Source organism: Crocuta crocuta, unplaced genomic scaffold (assembly GCF_008692635.1).
Source record: "Crocuta crocuta isolate KB4526 unplaced genomic scaffold, BGI_CrCroc_1.0 scaffold131, whole genome shotgun sequence".
NCBI lineage: Eukaryota > Metazoa > Chordata > Mammalia > Carnivora > Hyaenidae > Crocuta > Crocuta crocuta.
In genome coordinates this window covers 2,038,405-2,063,404 of record NW_027528977.1, presented here as the reverse complement: position 1 = coordinate 2,063,404, position 25,000 = coordinate 2,038,405, and the positions used below count along the sequence as shown (strand labels likewise).

General features: G+C 34.8%; 1 non-coding gene across 1 annotated transcript; it reads left to right on the top strand.

Moving 5' to 3' along the window:
* Positions 1-8,359: 8,359 nt before the first annotated feature.
* Positions 8,360-8,466, top strand: LOC144226039 (U6 spliceosomal RNA). The gene has a single exon (XR_013333505.1). It is a non-coding gene; the product is annotated as a U6 spliceosomal RNA (small nuclear RNA).
* The last annotated feature ends 16,534 nt before the right edge of the window (positions 8,467-25,000 follow it).

The window sequence follows — 25,000 nt, the reverse complement described above, 5'->3', positions numbered from 1 at the left end:
TTATTATTATCTATCTCTATCTCTATCACATACTAGTTCTGTTTCTCTGAAGAAGCCTGACTACCACAGTAATTCATTTATACCAGTATTTTAAAAGACGGGGAAAAAAAATCTGTTCAAAAGATACCTGAAAAGCATTTGACAAAATTCACTGTTTATGACAAAATTTCATCACAAATCTATTAATAAAAACTAAACTTTTCAACCTTATAGAAGATATCTGTTAATAACTAAAGTTAATATCACATCTTATTGTTAAAGACTAAATGGTAGGGCTCCTGGGTGGCTCAGTTGGTTGAACGTCCAACTTCTGCTCAGGACATAATCTTGTAGTCCATGAGTTCGAGCCCTGCGGCGGGCTTTGTGCTGACAGTGTAGAGCCTGGAGCCTGCTTTGGATTCTGTGTCTCCCTCTCTGTCTCTGTGCCTTCCCCTACTCATGCTCTGTCTCTCTGTCTCTCTCTCTGTCTGTCTCAAAAATAAATAAAACATTTAAAAAAAAAACTTGTTCCATTCTATGATTAGGGCCAAAAAATAATTGCTACTCTTCCCACTCTTATTCTACAACACGCATGTTAGTGCAGTAAGACAAGAGAAAGAAATACAAGACCTGTAGATTGGAAAGTAAGAAATAAAACTGTCTTTATTCTTAGAGGCTATGATTGTCTATAGAGAAAATGTTAAAGAAAATATTAAAATAAATGGATTTAGCTGGTTACAGGGGGGGAAAAAGCCAGTATGCTAAAATCAATTATCTTTAAACATACTAGCAATATGTTTAACATATTAGATAATAAATTTTATTATGATAATCATTTATAATACCAGTAAAAATATAACAGAAGACTAAATCTCAAAAAAACCCAACAACACATGGGTATACTTTGTACAATAAAAAAATATACCACATTGTTGATAAATATCAAAAACGATCTAAGTAAATGGAGGGATATCTCATGTTCATTAATTGGAAGACAAAATTGTCAAGATGCAAATTTTTCTAAAAATGATCTACAAACTGAACACAATCTCAGAGAAATCTATAAGGCTACTTTTAATCTAGAAGCTGACCCAAGCTTTATATGGAAAAACAAGAAATCAAAAATTGCCAAAACTCAATGAGAAAGAATGAAATCTGGCCATGTGTAGCAACAAGGATGGAACTTGAGGGTGTTATGCTGAGTGAAATAAGTCAGGCAGAGGACAGCTACCATATGTTTGCACGTATAGGAGGATTAGGAGGAACTTAACGGAGGACCATGGGGGAGAAGGGGGGAAATTGGGAAAAAGAGGGAGGGAGGCAAACCATGAGAGACTCTTGAATGTTGAGAAAAAATTGAGGACTGATGGGTATGGGGGGGAGGAGAAAGGGGATGATGCGCATGGAGGAGGGCACTTGTGGGGATGAGCACTGGGTGTTATATGGAAACCAACTTGACAATAAACTATTTGTAAAAAAAAAAATGCCAAAACTATTTTGAAAAATGAAAACAAAGTTGGAAGTCTCACACTACCAGATCTTAAGATTCTCTATAAAGCTATAGTAATCATATAGTATGGTATGAGTAAAATGATAGTCACATATCAATGGAACACAATAAAATGTACAGAAATAGACCCACATGCATATAAATAAATCGTTTTGACAAAGTGGGCACTGTTATTTAATAGAGAAGTACTTTGAAACAATTATACATCCTTGGGAAGGAAAATAATAATGTAAATATAAAAGCTAAAATTGAAAACTTCTACCTAGAAGAAAACAGGAGGAAGTCTGATATGGAAATAAACAATTATATTTTAGATTGAACATATATAAAACCTGCTTTTTGCAAAACATATTTTTTAAGAGAGAGAGAGTACACACAAATGGGGAAGAGGGGAAAAGGGAGAGAGAGAATCTTAAGCAGGCTCCACACTCAGCACAGAGCCTGACATGTGGCTCAGTCCCACGACACTGGGAACATGGTTTGAGACAAAAATCAAGAGTCAGATGCTCAACTGACTGAGGCACCTTGGTGCCCCAAAACAGCATTTTAAAAGGAAAGAAAAGAAAAGAAAAGCAATAGTGTCAGAGAACAATGTTGGAAAAACACACTTAATAAAGTCCTGGTAACCAGACTACACAAAGAAATTTGAAAAATCACTAATAAGAAAAGAAACAAAATAATAAAAATGGGTAAAATATATGAAAAGATAATTCACTGAAAAAGAGATTAGGATTAAAATAAATACATGTAAAGATGCTCACTATCAGTCATTAGGCAAATGCAAATTAAAACCACAGTGAGATACCACCACATATCTAATCAAATGTGAAGAATAAAGAGGAAGAGGAGGAGGAGAAGGAGAAGAATGAGTAGAAGAAGATGATGAGGACAACGAAGACGACAAAGAATGAAGCAAGTAATGAAAGGCTTGACGAAAACAAGTCCTGGCAAGTGGGCAAAGCTAAAAATTCATATGTTAGATACAAAAGAAATTAAGATATAGGCCTATACAAATGCCTGTAAACACATGTTTATGGTCCTCAGGCTGATCTTGGCTGGACCGTCTAGCATGTCTGAGAACAGCCTGGTGAAGCACACAGGACTGACTGGTCTGACGAACTTGCTTAGGATGGCTCTTCACGTATTTTCTCTCTTGCACAAATAGTTTCACATGACATCCTCAGAGCTTTCAGAGAGAGTGAAAATGTCTTGAATATCTTGAGGTTTATACTTGGACCTAGCACACTAATCAGTTCTATTCCATTTTAGGGCCCACAGTAAAATTTAAGGATGAGTATACATTCAAGAGGTAATGCCCTCTACCTCTTTATTAGAAATGGAATAACTTTTACTCTCTACCACAATAAATGGATAAATAGGTCATCAACTGAAGTTCCATCACTCAAACTTTTTTTAAAAAATATTTTATTTATTTATTTTGAGAGAGAGAGAAAATACAAGTGGGGAATGGTGAGAGAGACACACAAACAGAGAGAGAGAGAGAGAGAGAGAGAGAGAATCCCAAGCAGGTTCTGCACTGTCCACACAAAGGCCAATGTGGGGCTCAGACCTACGAACCATGAGATCATGATCTGAGCCAAAGTCAGATGCTTAACTGATTGAGCCACCCAGGTACCCCTACATCACTCAAACTTTTAGTGTTTCCCATAATTTTCTTCATATAAGAATATTTTTAAAATTGCAATCTTGATAAGCTATCATTAAATGCTATGTAATAAACCCCAGAACTTCAATTATCTACTAAATTAAGTGATGAATCAATAACTTGTACAATTTAGTTCAAATTAAAAGCTTTTAGAACTTGCATTTCTGGAGAATTCAAGACAAATAAGACTTTTGTACAAAATACATTAGTTTATGGATAAATTAGGTTAGCAGAGATCTTTCAAAGGTAAGAAGAGGGAAAAATCAGGCAATAACTAAATTTTAATAAAAGTAAGCTTTTTTATGAAAGACAGTAGCCCAGGGAGCATATAGAATAGCATTTATGTTAAGGAAAATATATATATAAAGTAATTATGTATTCTGTCACATATAATTTGTGTAACTTTGTAAAATTCCTAAAATGGTTACTTTAAATTAGATAATGTAGATGGATCAAAATAAAATCACATGAGGGGCACCTGGGTGGCTCAGTTTATTAACAGTCCAAGTCTTGGTTTCAGGTCAGGTGATAATCTCACAGTTCATGAGATCAAGCCCCATGTGAGACACCATGGAGCCTGCTTGGGATTCTCTCTTCCTCTTTCTCTGTCCCTTCCCTACTCATGCACACATTTTCTCTCTCTCTCTCTCTCTCAAAATACATAAACTTTAAAAAAAAGTCCAAATTCTTAAAAAAATTAAATACAATCACACGTTTCTATAGTACTCAGTAAAAGCAAAACCTATCCTAAATAATTTATACGTATTATGTAATTTTAGTCTTTATAATATTACTTGTAGAACATATAATCCCTATTTTCATATAAGAAAATGGAGGCTCAGAGAAATTATTAACACGTCAGGATAACAGAGTCAGGATTTGACCTCAGGCAAACTGTGCCAGATTAAAAACTTCTTTTAGCAGAATCTGAGACAAAGACTTATTGGGATTATTTTGAGATGCTGGGGGGTGGGGCACAAACACTCGCAGAACAGAAAAGGAGGAAAGCCAATATTGTACATTATTGGGTTAGTTACCTATAGAGATGGCAAATGTTGGTATGTCAATGCCTTCTGATATGCTTTCCCCTGGGACAAAAAATAAGGTATTTATATATTATCTTCCTGTCCTCACTGGTCAAGGATGGTGCCAAGGGTGTTAATGCCCTGAAGTTTGGGTGGCTCATGAATGAGTCTCAATAATCAGCTATACCTCACAAATTGCAGAGGTACATGAAATAGGCCCTAGAGAACACAAAGTAACATTGCATTTAAGCAAAGCAAAGCTAAAGTCTTTGATAATTAGTTGACTTTACAGGGGCTGATGTAGACAGTAGGGTCTAGAAGCGGGGCATAGGCAGAAACAAATATCTATATTTACACTTAGAATATAAAAAGGTGATCTAAAATGGTAGCTATCTTGTCAATATATTTCCACAAGATTAATTTAAAAAAAGATCCATGATAAAAAATGTGTTGAATGCATAAATCATATTATTAAATGTAAATAAAAGTACACAGTTGTTTTCTCAGTCTTTTCTGAATCTCTTATTCAATATGCAAATGATTTGTAGCTAAAATTAATCATGAAATATATTACCTTCCTTATGAGAACTATAAATCAAAGAGAAGTGACTCCTTCTTATCAGAAAGAAATGAAAAAAAAAAAAAGTATGTATTACCTTCAGCCTAAGTGGTTCCATTCTAGAAATATAGTAGGCCATATCTTATCTCCAGTTAGAGATAAGAAATATTTTAATATTCAAAGGCTGATTGTTGTTTATTAGTTTCCAAAATGTATACTGATAAAGGTTATCATTAAATAAAAGAAAATTTAATGCTTCCTCTTCTTCTATATAGAAGGAGGACCTTTAAAGGACAAGGTATAGAGACTAATGAGACACACATACAAGGTAACTCCTTTGCACAGTATCCAGAGATGTATTTGATGTAGTAGAAATATACTCTATCAAAGAAAAGAATCAAGGCTTCATGTCCTTTAGTTTGCACTAAGATGTTCCAAGGAACAGACCTGAATAGACCTTAGCAATAGCTAAGGTTTACAACCTTCTTTAATAACTCAAACTAGTTCCACAGTAGATTAAAAGTGCCTTCAACCACAAAGGACATAAAAATTTCCCTGGGTGCAAACAGCCTGCTTTAGAAAAGGCAGGATTCTTTTAACTGTAGTTTAGCTTACTCTCAAGAAAATCTAGTGAATCAGAGGAGAATGAGAATAGAGTATCATGCTTTTTTCCTAGTCAAAATGGGTCTCTAGAAGGTTAGTGTCCATGCTTCAAAAATGCTATCTTTCTGCTGGATTAATATTGCCTGGAAAATAACTGATTGAAGAAATTGAAAAATATCAAAAAGATAAAGCCATTCAGGAAAACCACTTTTGTCTTAAAAAGGACAACTAACAATATATGAGGATGGTTTCATTAAATATATGAATAACATGCTCAAAGCCCCAGCTGTGGTCTTGTACTGCATGCCAAAAGGCATTCAAAGGTATCAAATGACATAATGTCTGTAATATTAGTGTAATCTGGACTTAGTCCTAGCTACATTCATTGGAGAAAGTGTTCAACATACATTCCACATCTTCTCCCGCCTCCCAATTATCTTCTTATATCATTCATTCAAAGAGGATATATTCCTGTGAAAATTAGTTTCCAACAATAAAATATTCTTTGCATTTTTTCAGATGTCACATTGAGAAACTTCACTACAAAGGAAAAATAAAAAGACCTTAGAAGTTTCCTGTTTTGTCTTCAAATTAAGCCTCGTTAGAACCATCGCTCCAAGTGTATGTCATTAACAATAAATGGAATTGATAATAAGGCCCAGTTGTGTAATGAGGCTCCTGCTTAGGGTTTATTAGCTTTTCAATAGATTTGTTTTCTATTTAGATGCAATTTTGAAATTTTCTGCTTTAAAGAGCACAACTTTACCAATAAATAGCGAGTTTGAATTTTTAAATGCAAATTACATATCTTTAATTGTAGTAAATGAATTCATGGAAGTGCCATAGTTTTACGATTGCTTAAACAGTTTAAAAAATATAATATTTGCAAAAACATTTTTAATGAGAAATGTTTATCCTTTAAAAAGTGGAGAGAATAGTACAATACTGCCCTATGTAGCTATCATCCAGGCTCAAAAATGGCCAATTCATATGCAATCTTTTAAAAGTGATAATCCACTAACTTCTATATTTATTGAAACAACACATACTATCCATAAATATTATAGCCCATAATATAATTTAAATGTCATCTCTTTTGAGGCTTTTTGAAATCCTAACAGAATTCATAGAATTTTTCAGAAGTATAGGAGAGCATATACATAATTTAATAACTAAAGGTTTATGATGGCAATACAGGAAGACCCTGAACTTACCCCGTCCATGAACACACCAAATGGAAACCAACATGTAGAGCAATTCCTACTGAAGAAGAGCTGAGGACTTACTGAACATCATCTGCACCACAAAATATAGAGACCACATGGGAAGAGCAAGAGATGGAGACAGGGTAATCACAGGAACCCAGGCTCCAGACAATGCAACTGAATTGATGGGAGACTAGTACTGAGGGAGTAGGAGCTGACTCCCTTGCCCTGGGGCATAGCAGGGGTGGGGTGGGGAGAAGTCATTTAAAAAGGCAACTGGAAGTTAAAGGAACCAGCCCTTGAATGTCTGCAATCCTGCAGAATGCTCTGTGGTCGGAGGGGCTGGTGAGCCACATTATTTATGTTCCCCCAGGACACCTAGGATAATTTCTGGTAGACAGCAAAAGATTAAACTATTAAAATACAACAATTTTGGAACTATAAGAGTATCATTTAATGTATTACTAATACAACATGTCAAACTACTACATAATGAAAGAAAATCATATTTGGTTGATTATCCAACAGAATTCACAGATGTAAGTTACTTTGACAAAGAGGAGAGATCATATTTATATTACAGTTTCTGCTCAAGATATCATATTAAAGTAACATGACAAGACTTCCTTGTTACTTCTAACACACAAATACTGCATTAAATATATTGGCCATGGGCATATAATTTAAGGTCTAGGCACCTATTTTAGGAGTGAACTTAAGGCAGTCATATCTGTTCTTGATAAAGAACAGATTGATAAATAAAAAAGTTTGATAAATAACAGAATTTGTTTGTTTGTTTCTTTGCTTACATATCTGAGAGCCTGGACAAAAGAGAAACCCAGACATAGCTGTCCCCTCAAAAACAGGAGCAAAACTTTGCCCCTACTGGGATAGACACAGACTGGCCATTCCCAAAAGTAAGTTTCCAGTCCCAAATCTTGACTGCAATTAAAAAAAGTAGTTTTGAAAGTATTAAGGGTTATTAGAAAACTAGGCATTAAGCATGCATAAGTATTGGACGCAAATCAAATCAACCATATAGAAAATTAAACCCAAACTGAGAAACAAATATAAATCTGGTCTTTACCAGTCCATGTGACCCTGGCTAAAACAAACTCAAAACATTCTATAAGCACAGCTTAGTTAGCTTAATTTAAGACACAGATGTAACTGAGATTTGTCACAGAGGAAAACACCTACTGATTTCACATCCAAAGGCAAAATTTACAAAACACAGGAGAATCCACTAATATGAGATAACACAAACAAGAAGAGAAGATGATGAGCATTTCATGATAAAAACTTGTAAAGAAAAAGAGGGCACTTGAGTGGTTCAGTCTGTTAAGCAGATTATTTTGGCTCAGGTCATGATTGGTTCGTGAGTTCGAGTCCCTCATGGGGTGAACTTGAGCCCCACTTGTGGTGAATGTGAGCCCTGCTTCTCTGCCCTCTCCCCTTGCTCACTTGTGCCCTCTCTGTTTCAATTTTTTTAAATGTAAAGAAAAAATAGAATCCTCAAAATAACAAGGGGATTTTAAAGGAAATGCCAAGAATAAAACAAAAATAATATATTTGGAAAATGCAGTCTTTAAAAAAAACACTAGATAGACTGGAAAGATGATGAGGCTGATTCACCACACTGGAAGATGAAGTTTCAAAAAAAAAAAATAAATAAATTAAAACATGTCATAAAGGAAGAAAAAAGGGTGATAATTTAGACATTTAAAAAATTAGGATTAGGGAGACCTGTGACTATCACCTCCAACTACGATGGAGTACCCGGGCCTCTTACAATAAAGAATGGGACAATAGGTGCTCTCTTTGGCAGCATATATAATAATATTGGAACGATACAGAGAAGATTAGCACAGCCCCTGCACGAGAATGACATACAAATTGCAAATTGGTGAAACATTCCATAAAAAAAATGAGAAAATAGGACAAAATATATAATACATATGTTTTCAGACACTGGAAAACAGGCAGCACAGGACTGTGATTCCTAAGAGAAGGAAGATAACTGAAGTATTATAATCAGTGCAGCTTTATTCTGGAGGCACCTTCCATACTGTGATGCAGGAAGAACTAAGAGAAACAAACAACAGCAGCCTTCAGATGTTCTGTCAGACACATAAAGAGGGATGGAATTTGAGGAGTGAAGTGCAAGATAGAAGACAGCTAAGCCCAAAAGTTCCGTAAATTTTCATAAAGCTTCCTTTGACTCTGTTGTTAAACATAAAGCATGGAATGGCTAAAATAAGATTCCTAGGGTCTAGGTAGAGAACCAGTACTGGGTTGGGTGGGAAGAGAGTGGTACTAAATAATTCCTAAATTATCACATGTTGGGATAAGAGATGTTTAAATTCTGATCATGTAGAGCGTAAATAAATTACTAATACCTGGAGCATTCAAAAGAGACCTCTTAAGGTTTTTGATTTAATCTGCAAATAAACTAGTCAAAAACTAACTTCAAGAGTCCTCAAAGGGCAAAAAAGAAAAAAGAAGACTCAAAAATAAAACTTACAATGTCCAATACCTAACCAAAAACTTATTGAGTACACAAAGAAGTAAAATAAATGTGACTCATAACCCAGAGAATACTCAGTTAATAAAAACTGATACAGATGACAGAAATGATGAAATATGACACTAGGCATTAAAATACCTATAAACATGCTCAGGAATAGGAAAACCACCAGACATTCTCCATACATACACAGAAGGAGAAAAGAACACATAGGAGACACCTGTCCATAGCAATTCTGAAATCCAACTGGAAAGATGTGCCAGTTCCTTCATGTGTTATTCTCTGTGACTCTTGGTTATGCATTTTTGGCTCTCTGTTGCCCTCTGAATTATTATTTTTCGTAGTGTTTGCAACTGTGTAGTTTTCTCAAGTTGCCTTCTTCCTATAGTAATTTGAAGATCCCAGGGCTTCTTTTGATTTTTCACTTTCTTTATCACTTTGTCACTTTCAATCAGGTTAGTCTAATTCTTTTTAAAACTTTGTGGATTCCTTATGTTTTGATTTACAATCCACACTATTAGTCAAATGGCACATATACAAGTATATGCAAATATGCTGTTCTCTACTTTGGGCTCTCTGAAAGTCTGCTCTGGGACATCTGACACTTAGAATCTTAAAAGTACCTGTTGTGCAACACATGGGATCATTAAAGCATTTCTTAAATCATTTGTTTCTCAATGATTTAAGAAGAAGAAATTTATTTCAAAACTGTTTATAAGACATTTTATATCTTCATGAGGACCTAGTAAAGGATCTTACAAGCATAAACTTCATTTAAAGATTTCCCCTAAAGCACTGATTAGTGCGAGAATATTTTGTATTTTTGTTGTTGTCACTGGTATTGTTGTTCGTTTTTCTAGCTAGAGAGATAGGGATTGAGAAAGTTTGCTTTGTATTATTTAATTAATTTTTAATGTTTATTTATTTTTGAGAGAGAGAGAGAGAGAGAGAGAGAGAAAGCGTGAGCAGGGGAGGAACAGAAAGAGGGAGATACAGAATCCAATGCAGGCTCCAGGCTCTGAGCTGTCAGCACAGAGCCTGGCTTGGGGCTAAAACTCATGGACCATGAGATCATCACCAGAGCTGAAGCCAGATGTTCAATCAACTGAGCAACCCAAGAGCCCCTAGAAGCTTTATTTTCAAACAGAGAAGATAGTGGCTCTCTTTTATTTAAAAGTTTATTCTTTAGCTCATCTCTTTCCTCTTGAATTTTATCATGTGGAATGAGAAGAAGCTAGGTAGAATTTTTGATATTCTGCCTGGAAGGCTCTTTAACCAAATCAAGTTTCCATGCACTTTCTAATTTCTACATTTCCTGCAGTTGACAGTGTTGTTGAATTTCTACTAATATACAGTTACAACACCTCTAATATTCTTTCTGTATTCCTTTAAGCTCTCCCTGAAAATCTTCTTCAGGTTCATTAGGTATGCACTAACACTCTCCTTGAGATCTTTATTCTTTCCTTTTGAGTCTCACAGGGCCATTCCTGGCTTTTCCTTCTTCTTGAACCCAGAACTTATGCCAAAATTTTTAGGTATTTGTTAAGACACCATTCCACTTCCAGGCGTAACTTTTTTGTTGTGCTTAGCTATTAGAGTATAACAAACCACCTCAAAATTCAGTCACTTAAAACAACAACATTTTATTATCTTTCACAATTTCTCTGAATCAATAATCCAGAAAGATTTTGGTCTCAGTCATTCATTTGCTTGCAGTAAGATGGTTTATGAAACAAAACAGTGTACAGAAAGTGAAGCAGCTTAGGGAATGGCTGGCCCTCACTCTATCTGCCTGTAGTCCTCTCCTACGTGTGTTCACTATTGTACTATAATATGGAAATAAATAAAATATAAGTCCTTTGGAAAGTAGGTGGTATTTATTTGCAGACAACATGATTATATAGGAAATTTAATGAATCTACCAAAAAACCCCATAAAAATTCAATGTTGGAACCAACCTGACAATAAAGTATATAAATAAATAAATAAATAGATAGATAGATAGATGATAGATAAAACATATAAATAAAGGGATAAACTAAAATTTAAATAAATCAATTTTGAGAAATTATATTATTGAGATATCAGTTCTCCCCAAACTTACCTATATAGATTTAATGCAATATATAAAATTCTAGGAGGCATGTTTCAGGGATTGCCAAGCTACTGCTAAAGTTTATATGGAAAAAGTGGAAAAAAATTTGTAATAGCTTAAACAAATTTCACAAAGTTGGAGGTCTTATATCAGCTGATTTCAAAAGCTTAATGTAAAGTTATAAAATCATAAGATATAAGGTAGAAAAACAGTACAGAAAACATAGTTAAAAAAGCAGACATAATCAATTAATTTTTAATACACATGTCAAAATAATTTATGGGTATAAGACAGTCTTTCAACAAAGGGTACAGTACCAACTGGATGCTTGACACAAAAGTGAAATGGATCATATATATCCCTGTAAAAGTATAAAACTTCTTGATAAAAGACATAGGAAAAAAAACTATTCATCAATGGGCTAAGATGTCTTAGATAGGAAGCAAAGTACACTAAATATAATAAAAAAAAGAACATAGGAATAATTTTACTAAACAAAATAACAGATTTAATCCCATAGTATATTAAATGGACAAATGATTATGTGTAGCAAGGATTCATCCCAAGAATTAAAGTTTGGTTTAATGTTCTAATTCTACCAATTAATTCTCTGTATTAATAAATTAAGCAACACAAATTATATCTCAATGCAGGGAAAAACAATTTTTACAGCATTCAACACCTACTGTAAAAAAATCATCAGGAAACTGGAATAGAAGAAAACTTTCTCATTATGAATGTGGGAATATAAAATTGTATTTAATGGTGAAAGACTGAATACTTTCTTGTCAAGATTTGGAATAAGTCAATAAGGACTGGAAATGACCTCAAATCACTGAAAATGCATTCCTGACTAAGGTGCACTTGGGTACCAGGTATTCATTGCTCTGGTGAGTGTATTCTTTTCTAACCGGATCACAAAACAAAAATAGTATGCATTCAGACAGAATGACAAAACACATACATTTGTAGCTTTGCCCAGAGCTATGTTAATTTTCATGCCCTTTGTCATAATATAACATAAAAAGATCTGGGCCATCTAGATATAGCAGAGGACAGCATATTGACCCATCTTTTGACCACATTCATGATGATTGGATAGGATTAGAAAGAAGAGAAAGGAAAATACACATACTTAAAACATGAACATAAATTTCTATTCTATAATAAAAAATTTTTTTGGTGCTTATTATTTGAGAGAGAGAGACTGAGCGTGATCAGGGGAGTGTCAGAGAGAGAGGGAGACACAGAATCTGAAGTAGGCTTCAGGCTCTGAGCTGTCAGCACAGAGCCAACCCAATGTGGGGCTCAAACCCACAAACCTTGAGATCATAACCTGAGCTGCAGTCAGATGCTTAATAGACTGAGCCACCCTAGTGCCCCAACAATAATTTTCATAGCAGATGTATTCACAATAGTTAAAATCTGTGAACCCAAATTTATATCTATCCAAAATGGGTAAAAATATAAATATTCAATGTAGTAATTCTCAGCATAAAAAGGAATAAACTACTGATGCACACAATATGAATGAATCTCAAAAAAAAAAAAAAAACTAATGCTAGGGTTTCTGGGTGGCTCTCAGTTAAGTGTCCAACTCTTGATTTTGGCTCGGGTCATGATCTCACTGTCTTGAGATGGAGCTCAGAGGCCTTGGACTCTGCACTGGGTGTGGAGCCTACTTGATAGTCTACCTCTCATCCTCCCTCTGCACCTCCCCTACTTATTCTCTTTCTCTCTCTGAAAAAAATAAACACACACACACACACACACACACACACGCAAATGGAAGGAAGCCAGACTGAAGAGTACACAGTATATTACCCAGTTTATATGATGTTCTACAACAAGCAAAGCTACTTGACGGTAAATGGAACTGGAACTGTGGTTGCCTGGGGACAGGGAGTATAAATTGAATGGGAAGTGACATAAAGGAGCTTGCTGATGACAATGCTCTCCACTTACACAGATGTTTGGGATATATTAGCGTATGGAAGTGGGAAAACTCATGAAACTTTACATTTAACATATGTACATTTTGCTTTATGCAAATTGCACCTACCTCATTAAGAGGTGTCATCACTAAGTGTTATTTTCCAGAATATGTCAAGTGCAGTATAACTATGAACTTCTGAAAAGTGAGATACAAATTGTATGATAAATTATTCTTCTTCCTTCGCATAACATATTAGAATATTGACTTTTTAAAATACACTATTAAAGACAAATAATTCCTTTGAAGATAAATACAGTATAAAAACACTTTATCTTAACAAGATTGCAATACTTTCATTGTTGGACTACAGTTAAATAATTATCTTGCCAAAATGCAAATTTTCATAGTTCCTTTTCAGTGTCCCTGGAGGACCTTCTTCACTTTAAATGTCTAATTGAGGTAATAAAGAAGACAATATTTTTCAATGCAATTTGCAGAGGCAGTCCAATAAAATCCACAAGCACTCACAATCAATACAGTTAAAGGCTAATTTATGATTTCTCAATAGTTTCTGTACAAACAATGCTGTTCCTCCCATCTGATTTAAAATAAATTTAGGCAAAAAATTGTAAGCAAGAGAAAATAGTCATTAGGGCTTCCTTCCTCTCTGTTTTTAATGAAATATTGAGGAATTCCAAAGAATGTCATTATTCCTTTTGTATTTGTTCATTCTCTGAAAGTTTGCTTCTCCTCCATTTAGGTTGCCATTTTGACAAACTCTTCTCATTTATTCCCTTTTACTCAGAGTTGCATTCATACTTTTCTCTTAATTTACTTGGTACTTAGGAAAATAAGGAAATGTTTGTATTATAAAGGAAATACTGCTTTGAAATCATCCACTGGAGTGGAAGCTGAGTGATATTTAACATCTAACAAATGTTCAAATACAAACAGAATGAAGAGTAGATTTCAAAATGGTATTTCCATCACTCTTGTTGAATCATTTATCCTGTCAGTACTGACTACATCTTTCTGAATGGCATATGACAGACATTTAGATACACTGGGAGACTGACAAAACATTTAAGAAGAATATTTAGCTACTTCCTTATTCTTCGTAAAATAGACATCATATTGTCCATATGAAAGCTTAATGGTTTTTTTAAAATTTTGCCATCAGAATAATAATAATAATAATAATAATAATAAACAGCACTCTGTTTACCAAAAGATTCAACTTTAAAATCTAAACAATTCCTTTTACAAATATCTTGTGGTAGGGGCACCTGAGTGGTACAGTTGCTTAAGTGTCCTACTCTTGATTTCATTTCAGGTCATGATCTCAGTGTCCATGGGTTTGAACTTCAGATCAGGCTTTGCATTGAGAGTGAGGATTCTCACACTGCGAGTGCTTGGGATTCTTTCTCTCTCTCCTTCTCCCTCTGTCCCTTCTTCTCTCTCTCTCTCTCTCTAAATAAATAAATAAATAAACTTAAAAAAATATCAGGGTAGACAATTTCATTACTTTATGCTAAGTTACTTTGCTCTTCAAATGCAGATGTTACATCAACTCGGTGAAACAAAACAAAATATGTAATTTAAGACCCAGAAAAGATGATAGCTCAGCCACAGCATGGAGTTTCACCAAAATGTCCACAGGAAAGTTGGTCAAAAGTTAAATCTGCATTTCTTTGTAATTAAGAGGATGTTTACCTGAGTAATTTAATCCCTAGGATTATTGTGCATTATAAGAAAAACATGGAAATTTGGAATTATTGTGACAATATCCTTAGCAATTACATGGAAAACACATATATGAATATAACTTCTTAAACTTACAGATTTTGGGGTAGAAAATACATAAAATTTTTAGAAAGAGCATATTCTGTGTGCGCAGTGATCTCATGAATGTTAGTTTGCCCATTGCAGTGAAACCTGTATGTAGAAAGGTATATAAACTCATGAGCTGCATATCAGCTACTCAACATTAATTTGATTAAATGACTATAATGGAGAACTAACAGAAAAAATATAGTGTTAATGGTAGCCATAAAAATGATTGGTTTACAATTCTGTAGAATTTATGAGTATGCTCTCCATGTAACGTGAAAGAGAGGGCATGAACCCAAATAGCATACATAACTAGGTAACAGGAACTCTGCCAAGTGCATACAATCTTTCAGGAAGATGCTTCTTATTTATCCACTCACAAAATAAGCAAATTCTTTTTTGTTTTTTTTTGGGCTTTTGTTTGTTTGTTTTAAACAGAGAGAGAGCAAGTACGAGCAGGGGAGTGGCAGAGAGAAAAGAGAGAGAGGGAGGGAGAGAATTTTCGGGAGGCTCCACACTCAGCATGAGCAGGGCTCAATCCCACGACCATGAGATCATGACCTGAACTGAAATCAAGAGTCAGATGCTTAACTGACTGAGCCACCCAAGTGCCCCAAGATAAGCAATGATGAGTTAAGCATGCACACTGCAGCAGTACTATGCAGTGGCATTGATTAAGAATCACATTATAATTTATATAAGAAAATAACAATTTCAAATTCAAGATAAATATAAAACAGAGCAAGCAAAGTTACTATAGTCATATAGAAAAGAGTGTAATTAAATGAGGCTGAGGGGAATGAAAAAGCCGTCACAGAAATGTTAGTGATATCCACCTAAGTTATTATTGCTAACAGAGGATACATGAAATCATAAGATACATAGATCATAAGGTCACATAATCATAAAGATCATAGATCATAAATATTAGATCATTAGGTCAATTAATTCATCAACTGATAAACTGAGCATTTATTATGCAGATATACGCTTCTTACTCTGGAAGGTGTGCAGAGTAATGTATAAAAGCAATCTAGCAGTAATCACCATGTTGAGGAACACGGGACAGAAAACATGTTCAAAAAACATTTTTAAAGTACTATTAACAAAATGTAAAACCTCAAACTGATTTCCATTCTGCTTCTGTTACTAACCACAAAGCAGAATGGTAATGTAGTATACAAACTATTTAGCAGGTGAGTGAAACTCAGTTACACCCAAATATCTATATCTATTTGTGAATAAATCTGGGTTTTTTTTTATATAAAAAAGTTTGGCATACAGTTAACATATTTAGACCTAGAAGGAATACATGGCTCCTTAAAGAGAAAAAAATAGAGAAGGCAATGCCTGCCCATTTAAAGCAGGCAAAACTAGTTTTATCTGTATGCTAAGAGTTATAATGTTGAAATAATTTAAATAACTAGCACTGAATAAATTAGGTAAGGAAAATAGCCACTTGGTATAATCTTTTGAGCAATTTTGTAGAAATATCATAAAGGAGCAACATGGGTTAGCACTGGAAAGAGTGATAGAGAGCCCTTCTTACTGGGGAAAAAAATTGCAAATTGGTTGAGTTGGATGATATATTCCAGAAAGAGAAGAAGAAACATGCTATTTTTTCTGAAATAGAGACTATAAAGTATAGAAACAATGAGAAGAGATGAGTAAATAGAAGTGAAGAACACAGACACAGAAAGGCAATCTCTAATTGAAATAAAATTAAGATACAGGGGTGCTTGGTGGCTCAGTTGGTTAAGTGTTTGACTCTTGAATTTGGCTCAAGTGATGATCTCATGGTTCATGAGATCAGGATCCACATCAACACTGACAGCATGGATCCTGATTGGGATTCTCTCTCTCTCTCTCTCTCTCCCTCTCTCAGCCCTCCCCATCTGTTCCCCTCCCTGATTTCTCTTTCTCTCTCCCTCCCTCTTAAAATAAGTAAATAAACTTTAAAATTAAGATATCATAAGCTTCTGTGAAGTTACATCCCCAAATTTTAAGTCCAACATTTAAAACATTATTCATAGACACAACACATACCATGAAATGTATCTAGCCAACTTGATATTCCCCTCCAAACTGGTAGAACAGGCCAATTCTATGCTTAAGTTTTGAATATTTTTCTCTTTTAATAAGTAATAAAAGGGCCACTAGAGAAAAGTCTAGCAATCTTTGAAACCTCTCTGCAAAGTTCATATGTAATTACCAATTTATTCCACCATCACCAGACACTATGCATTTAACTACCTTACATTAACACTGCATTTATATATTGCAATCTTACAATTTGTTTCCTCCCTCCTTCCTTCCCCAAATAGAGAAAATATGAATCAATAAAATGGTTTGCTTCAGGGAAGGACATCTTTTGAGGCAAACAAACGTGTGCATATTTGGTTATGATAAAAAGGCCTCTGTGAAAAACATGAAGGGACGAAGAATAGACTAACGTTCTTCATAATATAGAATCAGGAATTGGATAACAGTGTAAAATAACAAAGGAAGAAGTCTAGCAATGTGGTGAAGAATAAAATCCAAGTAGAAAACATGCCCAATTCCCTCAAAGGATAATTATTTGAGGAATATTTACCACTCATTTTACATGTTTTGGTGATATGCTTGCTGTCCCTTGCTCCTTTAATTACTCCAGATGATTCCATAAAGCAAAGTGCCAGAGCTTAGTATCTAACTAAGAGTAAGAAAGGAACAACAGAGGTAAAGGACTATAAACACACTGGGAAATGGACACTCAGTTGAAAGACATCACCAAGACAGAGATAATTAAACATAAAGGCAAATGATGCTATTTTCCTTTGAAAATGGATTAAGTGTGTATTAATTTTCTATTGTTGTATAACAATTTCCCATATTTAAAAATTTAAAACAACACAAATGTATTCTTTCACAATTTCTCTCTGTCAACAAGGTAGCACAACCTTGGCTACTCAAAAAAAGACAGCAGGCCAAATTTAGCTTGTGAGCCACAGTTTGTTGAAGACTTCTCCAGAGTTTTTATGGAAGTCACACTTGGTTCCATTAGTAGCTAAATCCTTACTTTTTTTCTTATTCTCCTAAGAAATCCCTCTGTATGCACACACACACACACACACACACACACACACACACACTATTAGACTAACTGTATTTTTTGTTTCTATTTATAATTTAACTCATAAATTCTCCTATTTATTTCCATAGTCATGATTCCATATAATTTCATATAACTAGAAATAGATAAAAGAAATCCCTATATGTATGGGCAAACTATATCCCTAAATGATTTATTTTTTGGTTCCTATAAGACTTAGTTCTATTATCTTTTACAATTAAATTTGTTTCACTATGTGACATTAACAATGGCGTCTAAAATCTATGGTGTTCTTACCTTGTGTCTTCTACAATGAATGCATAAAAAAATTTTAATGAGAACAATTGTGTTTTGTTCAATTTTTCTTAGTACCAGTTCTTGGGCTTTTAACAGAAATGTTCCATGGTTTACAGAGACAAAAAAATAGATGGCTGAAATTTGCACATTGTGCATTTGAGATTAGTAGAGAGAATATGCGCTAAAGTAGTCCCTGATAGTCTAGTTAACCCATAACACTTCAATCATGCATTGTGCTCTTAAAAATTTTTCATAAGATTATTTATTCACAAATGGTTGCCTGTTGTACAGAAAGGGTATTTTTAAAGTTCAGATTCAGTAATGATTTCAAGAGATTAAATTATGGTCTATTTGCTTTGAACCCATGAGTAGTTAAATACCTTTCTTTCCTGGAAAGTAAACACTGATGTTTAACGGATGCTAGAACATTAAAAACAGACTAAAACTAGATTTTTTATTTTTAATATATTACAAAGTAATATTTATGATTTTTTTGGACAAAGTGGCACCTCATAAATATTTTTTAAATAGCATTTTATAGGTTTACAGCAACCTTCTTGAGAAAATGTTTAACCTTATGGCCCTAGAAAAGTTTTCAAGCTTGAAAATGCCTTACTGTTTTTTCATTTTCCAGGGGAGAACTCAGCATTTTTCTTTTTTTGTAAATTTGAGCGGAATGGAATAAAGAGATTTCAGAAAGATAAGGAAATATAATCAAAGCAAAATTCAGCTGTTATCACCTCAACCTTGGGGAAGAACTGGAGGACTTTCTAGAGAATGAATCTCAAGAATGAGACAGGTCAGGCACATCCTTGATTTTGACAAATCCAGAGCAGCACCTCAAGAATAGAACTGAAAGAGGAAATGAGGGAGTGTGGGGGTAACAAGCCAACATCTGGGAGGAATAAAATGACCAATTCTGGCACTTAGAGAAATCTTTTGGGTATGAATACATAAAATCTCTTCTAAGTTGAAAAAATGATTAAAGGCCCTATGTAGTGACTTGTGTCTTATAGAGTTGTCATAAAAGGAAAAAAATGGAACAGATAGTGGGATGGAAATCAAGGTAATACAGCACTTATTTCTCTAGTTCCAAAATAGTAAGTCTAGGGTAGATGGCTTCTGTTAAATAATTACTAGTTACCTGGACTATCTTGACCGAATGGACTTTCAAGGGCCTAACTGGTGCCAGAAATGCTGGATAAAATGTTAGGCTCTATGATAACAATTGGACTTTCTGGCCCAAACCAAGTAACTGAGTCATTTGCCATAAATGTTCCTATATACTGAAATTTTTAAAAGATCCCAAAGCCTTTGTCTTGATGAGTCCATTCAGTTAAAAATTTCTTTTTTTCCCCTTAACTTTGAAAAATAGCCATGGTACTTAAAATATAGGCTGAAGTAATGACCTCATAGATGCTGTAATTTCAATCTTTTACCAAATCTCTTTAAAAGTGCTTTGATTATTAAAGCACTTTTATTATTAAAAGTGATTTGAAAACCTCCCACTTGGTTTTATAGTAAACCAGTGAGACTTAAAATGTATTTGTAAGGGATCTTAAAAAAAATAATTGAGTGGTTTAACAATATTATGTAGAAAGCTAGAAGCCAAAAGTAAAAGTGTAGCCACACTAAAAATTATCTAGTGAAAATAACCACTAAGCTTCTCCGTGTGCATGAGAGCTTATACTCTAAAGTGATTTTTTTTCTCCTAAAGCTTGAAAGATGTAGGTTATTGTTGACTTGTGGTTCTTTTAGAACAGTATTACTTATTTATGTAAATAATACAAATGCTCATATCCCCATTTCTAATAAAAGACTAAAGTATTTAATCTTACCATTTTATTTTACTGTGGCAACCCATTAAGTTTCCTAATTGTTCTTATTCATGATATTATCTGGTATGCAAAACAGAAACATCAAGTTAGAGATCCTCAAATTATAGCCTGAAGGCCAAATCTAGTTGTGCTCTGCTTCTGTAAATAAAGTTTTATTGAATAGCGGGATACCTTTTCCTTTCTTTCTTTTTTTCTTTTTCTTTCTTTTTTTTTTTCTTTAACATTACTATAGAGCTACTTCCCCCTACCAGGGCACAGTTACATAGTTATTATGTATTTCAGGGACTATATGGCCCATGAAAATCTAAATATGTAATATCTTGCCCTTTACAGAAGAAGTTTGCTGATTTCTGGCTGTTCCTAATCATCATCAAAGCTCTTCCTAAACAAATATGCCTAGCAGTTTAAGTGTTGATAACTGGAAAACAAATAGAAACAAAAAAGACATTTAAAGAAAACTTTTGTTTTTCATGTGATGTTCAAAGACTATCTAACCAAAAAGAACATTTTATAGCACCTTCATAATATTAACAAACTGCTATCTTAGGTACAATAAGCAGCTGATTTATTGAAAGTGACTTGTATAGTCAATACCTGGAATGAAACAGCTAGTTTCATCTTGTCCAATTTTTACATTACTCTTCATTTTCCCTGAGAACTACATAGCTGAGACACTTTCAGTGAGGCACTTCCTGTAAAATGATCAGTTGTATCTGTCACCAGGAAGAAATGCATTTTCCGTGCTTTACTACAGCCATCTGCATCCTTCATTTTCTTTTAATTCAGTCACTGGAGCCCTAATGATTGCAGTCATTTCAGGAGATGCCATCAATTATAGCAGGGAGCTCATTCAGAAGTGAAAGATGAGTTCCATTCTCTGTTACTTAGAGGTCAGTGATCATTCCACAACCTCTTCCCAGTGAACAAATAGTACAGTAACTTTCACAGGCTCCCTTCATTTTTCTCAAGTCTGCCACTTTATGACTTTTTGTAGACCTTGGTTATAATAACTTCATATGTTTGACTCTGGCAGCCTTTAGACGAGCCTGACCCAACCATTTTCTTGCATCCATCATCATAAATTCAATCATATATAATTCTGACTCCCATAAGAGATGTTTAAACGAACAGGTATTATTAAGATGGGATTTAAAAAAATTATAAAACAAGTACAATTGTTAAAATTTATATCAAAAGGATTTTAAAATAGTAATCATTTTCATCTGCAAGCTTTCTATTATTTTCTATAACTATAGTCATAATGAAAGATGCAGCACAGATTACACATTTGTGTAAGAATTAGCACAATATCTGATATACTACATTCACATGCCTTTTCTAAAACTATTTTATTTTATTTTATTTTTAAAAATTTTTTTTAATGTTTTATTTATTTCTAGGAGAGAGAGAGAGACAGCGTGAGCAGGGGAGGGTCAGAGAGAGAGGGAGTCACAGACTCTGAAACAGGCTCCAGGCTCTGAGCTGGCAGCCAGCACAGACCCCGATGCGGGGCTCGAACCCACGAACCGTGAGATCATGACCTAAGCGAAAGTCGGACGCTTAACCGACTAAGCCACCCAGGCGCCCCTAAAACTATTTTAAATGTTTGTCTTAAGTTTATTTTTTATTTATTTTGAGACAGATAGAGAGCAAGTGGGGGAGGTGCAGACAGACAGGAGGAGAGAGAATCCTAAGCAAGCTCCTCACTGTCAGTCCAGAGTCCCATGCAGGGCTTGAACTCATAGACCATGAGATTATGACCTAAGCCAAACCAAGAGGCAGAGACTCAACTGACTGAGCTACCCAGGTACTCCTAAAACTATTTTAATAATTAGGATTACAATGCAATTTTCAATATTCTGTTTGATAACAAAAGGATGGATAGCTAATTCATCCACATAAAAGCTTGCATATAAATGTTTATATCAATTTTATACATAAACACCAAAAAGTGGAAACAATCAAGATATTTATCAATAGGAAAAGGAAAAAATGTAATACAACTATGCAAAGAATATTATTCAATAATTTTTTAAAATGAGTAATTAAGCTATGAAAAGACATGAAGACATCTTAAGTGTATGTTCCTAAGTGAAAAGTCAGTGAGAAAAGGCTACACAACATATCATTCCAATGACATGACATGCTGGGGAAGGCAAAACTCAGGAGATGGTAAAACAATCAGTAGTTGCCAAAGGATCAAGAAGAGGGATAGAAAATTGAATAGTGATAGATGACTGCACAGGTGAAGCACAGCGAATTTTTAGGGTTGTGAAATTATTTTGGGTGACACTGCTTTGGCGAATATTTCTATTTCTAATATAGAAAAGGCAATCTTTTTAATAAGCGGAGCTTAAATATATTCATATGCAAAAAATGAATCTAGATACAGACCTTATACCTTTCATAAAAATTAACTCAAAATGGATCATGGGCATACAAGTAAAACACAAAACTGTAAAACTCTTAGAAGATAACATGGGAGAAAACCTAGATAACCTTGGGTCTGATGATGACTTTTTAGATACAACATCAAAGGCCTAATCTATGTAGGAAATAATATATGAGCTAGACTTCATTAAAATTAAAAACTGCTGCTTTGCCAAAAACACTGTCAAAAGAATGATATGACAACCTACAGAGTGGAAGACAATATTTGCAGAAGACACATACGATAAAGGACTATTATGCAAAAATACAAAGAACTCTTAGAACTCAACAATAAGAAAGTGAACAATCCAATTAAAAAAGAAGCAAAGACCTTAACAGACACCTTATCTAAAGAACACATATGTATGGCAAATAAGAATATGAGAAGATGCTCTACATCATATGTCATTGGGGAAATGCACATGAAAACAATGAGATACCAGTACACACTATAAAAATAGCCGAAAATACAGCACAATGACAACATTAAGTGCTGGTGAAGATGTGGAACAACAGGAACTTCCATTCATTGCTAGTAGGAATGCGAAATGTTACAGCACTTTGAAGGAAACATTGGAAGTCTCTTATACAACTAAACATACTCTGGGGCGCCTGGGTGGCTCTGTTGGTTAAGCGTCCAACTTCGGCTCAGGTCATGATCTTACAGTTTATAGGTTTAAGCCCCGTGTCGGGCTCTGTGTTGACAGCTCAGAGCCTGGAGCATGCTTCAGATTCTGTGTCTCCCTCTCTCTCTGCCTCTCCCTGCTGGGAGCCGCACTGGCCTCACTGGATGAAAGTCACAGCGAGGAAATGGCAGCGTTTGCTCAGCTCCTGCCATGAGAAACGAAAACTGGTATCTCCTTCTGCTACTACTGGCTCATGTTGGAAATGAGCCTACAGGTATTTACCAGGCCTCACAATATTCCAGATCAGACCAATATTTCCCCACACAGATAGCTCATAAGGAAAAGCATATTCCTGCCTTTTCAAAAGAGACTTCAGAGGAAAGCATTGTGGATGATTGTCAAAAGGCTTTTCCTATGGGCCTTGCAGATCCAAGACTTAGATAATAAAGGGCGCAAAGAACAGAAGAGTTACAGTTGAGTCTGGCCCTGAGAGACAGAGCTCAATTTAGAGTTAAGGATAGATATCCAACCCCCCCAATTGTTTCTGCTTGGAGTACCACTCTCCCCCCTCCTCCGCCACTGCAAGGCATTTGTGATCAGTATTTGGAATGACTTATTCTGGCCTTGAAAATGCTGATTGCACCCTGTGAAGGAACCTATTGAGGAACTTTTTCTTTTGTGATTATGGGAGCAAACATTGTGTTTCCTGAAAGACCTGTTTTTCTTGATACTTCAGCCTTAAACAAGCTATTGACCCTGCCCACAAAGAACTAACTTTACCCTTTTTATGCTAAAAACATTGTCTTGTATGCTAAAAACCTTCCTTCCCCATAGGACAAGCATCTAAATCCCCTACCTCAATCACTATTGATAAAGGTTATGCAGGAGTCTTCTACAAATCTGTTCCGGGAAATTCTTACGTATCAAAGAAGTTTGTCATCAGAAATCATTGTCTAAGGCAAATGGCACATCTGTGCTGTCCCCCAAACACTTAATTATAAAATAAAGTTGAGCCCCAATCAGATCAGAGATGCCTGCCTGGTGACCAGAAAGAATCTCGGGGCTCTCTCATCCCTCCCTCACCGACACCTTCCATCCTTCAGGGACCCCTGGACCTGGCTGGAGCCGGCCTCTGGCATCTCCCTGCTCATGGTCTCTTTCAAAAATCAATAAGCATTAAAAAAAATTTCTTTTTTAAAAATAACTAAACATACTCTTACCAAATAATCCAGCAATCACACTTCTTGGTATTTTCCCAAAGACTTGAAAACATGTGCGTACAATAATCCGCACACATGTTTATAGCAGCTTTATTCATAACTGCCAAAACTTGGAAGCAAGTAAGATGACCTTCAGTGGTGAATGGATAAATAAACTGTGGTACATCCAGGCAACGAGATATTATTCAGCACTAAAAAGAAATACACTGCCAAGTCATGAAAATACATGAAGGAATCTTAAATGTGTATTACGAAGTGAAAAAAGCCAATACGAAAAGCCTACATACTGTATGATTCTTTAGAAAAGGCACATAAAAAGACTATACAGACAATAAAAAGATTGGGGCTGGGGGATTAGGTGGAGGAAAGAGGATTTTTAGGTCAGTGAAAATACTCTGTAGGATACTATAGTGATGGATACATGTCATTATACATGTGTACAAACCTGTAGAATGAACAACACCAAGAGTGAAACCATGTAAACTTTGGACTTTGGGTGATTATTATATGTCAGTGTAGGTTCTTCATTGTAACAAGGGTACCACTCTGTTCTAGGAAGTTGA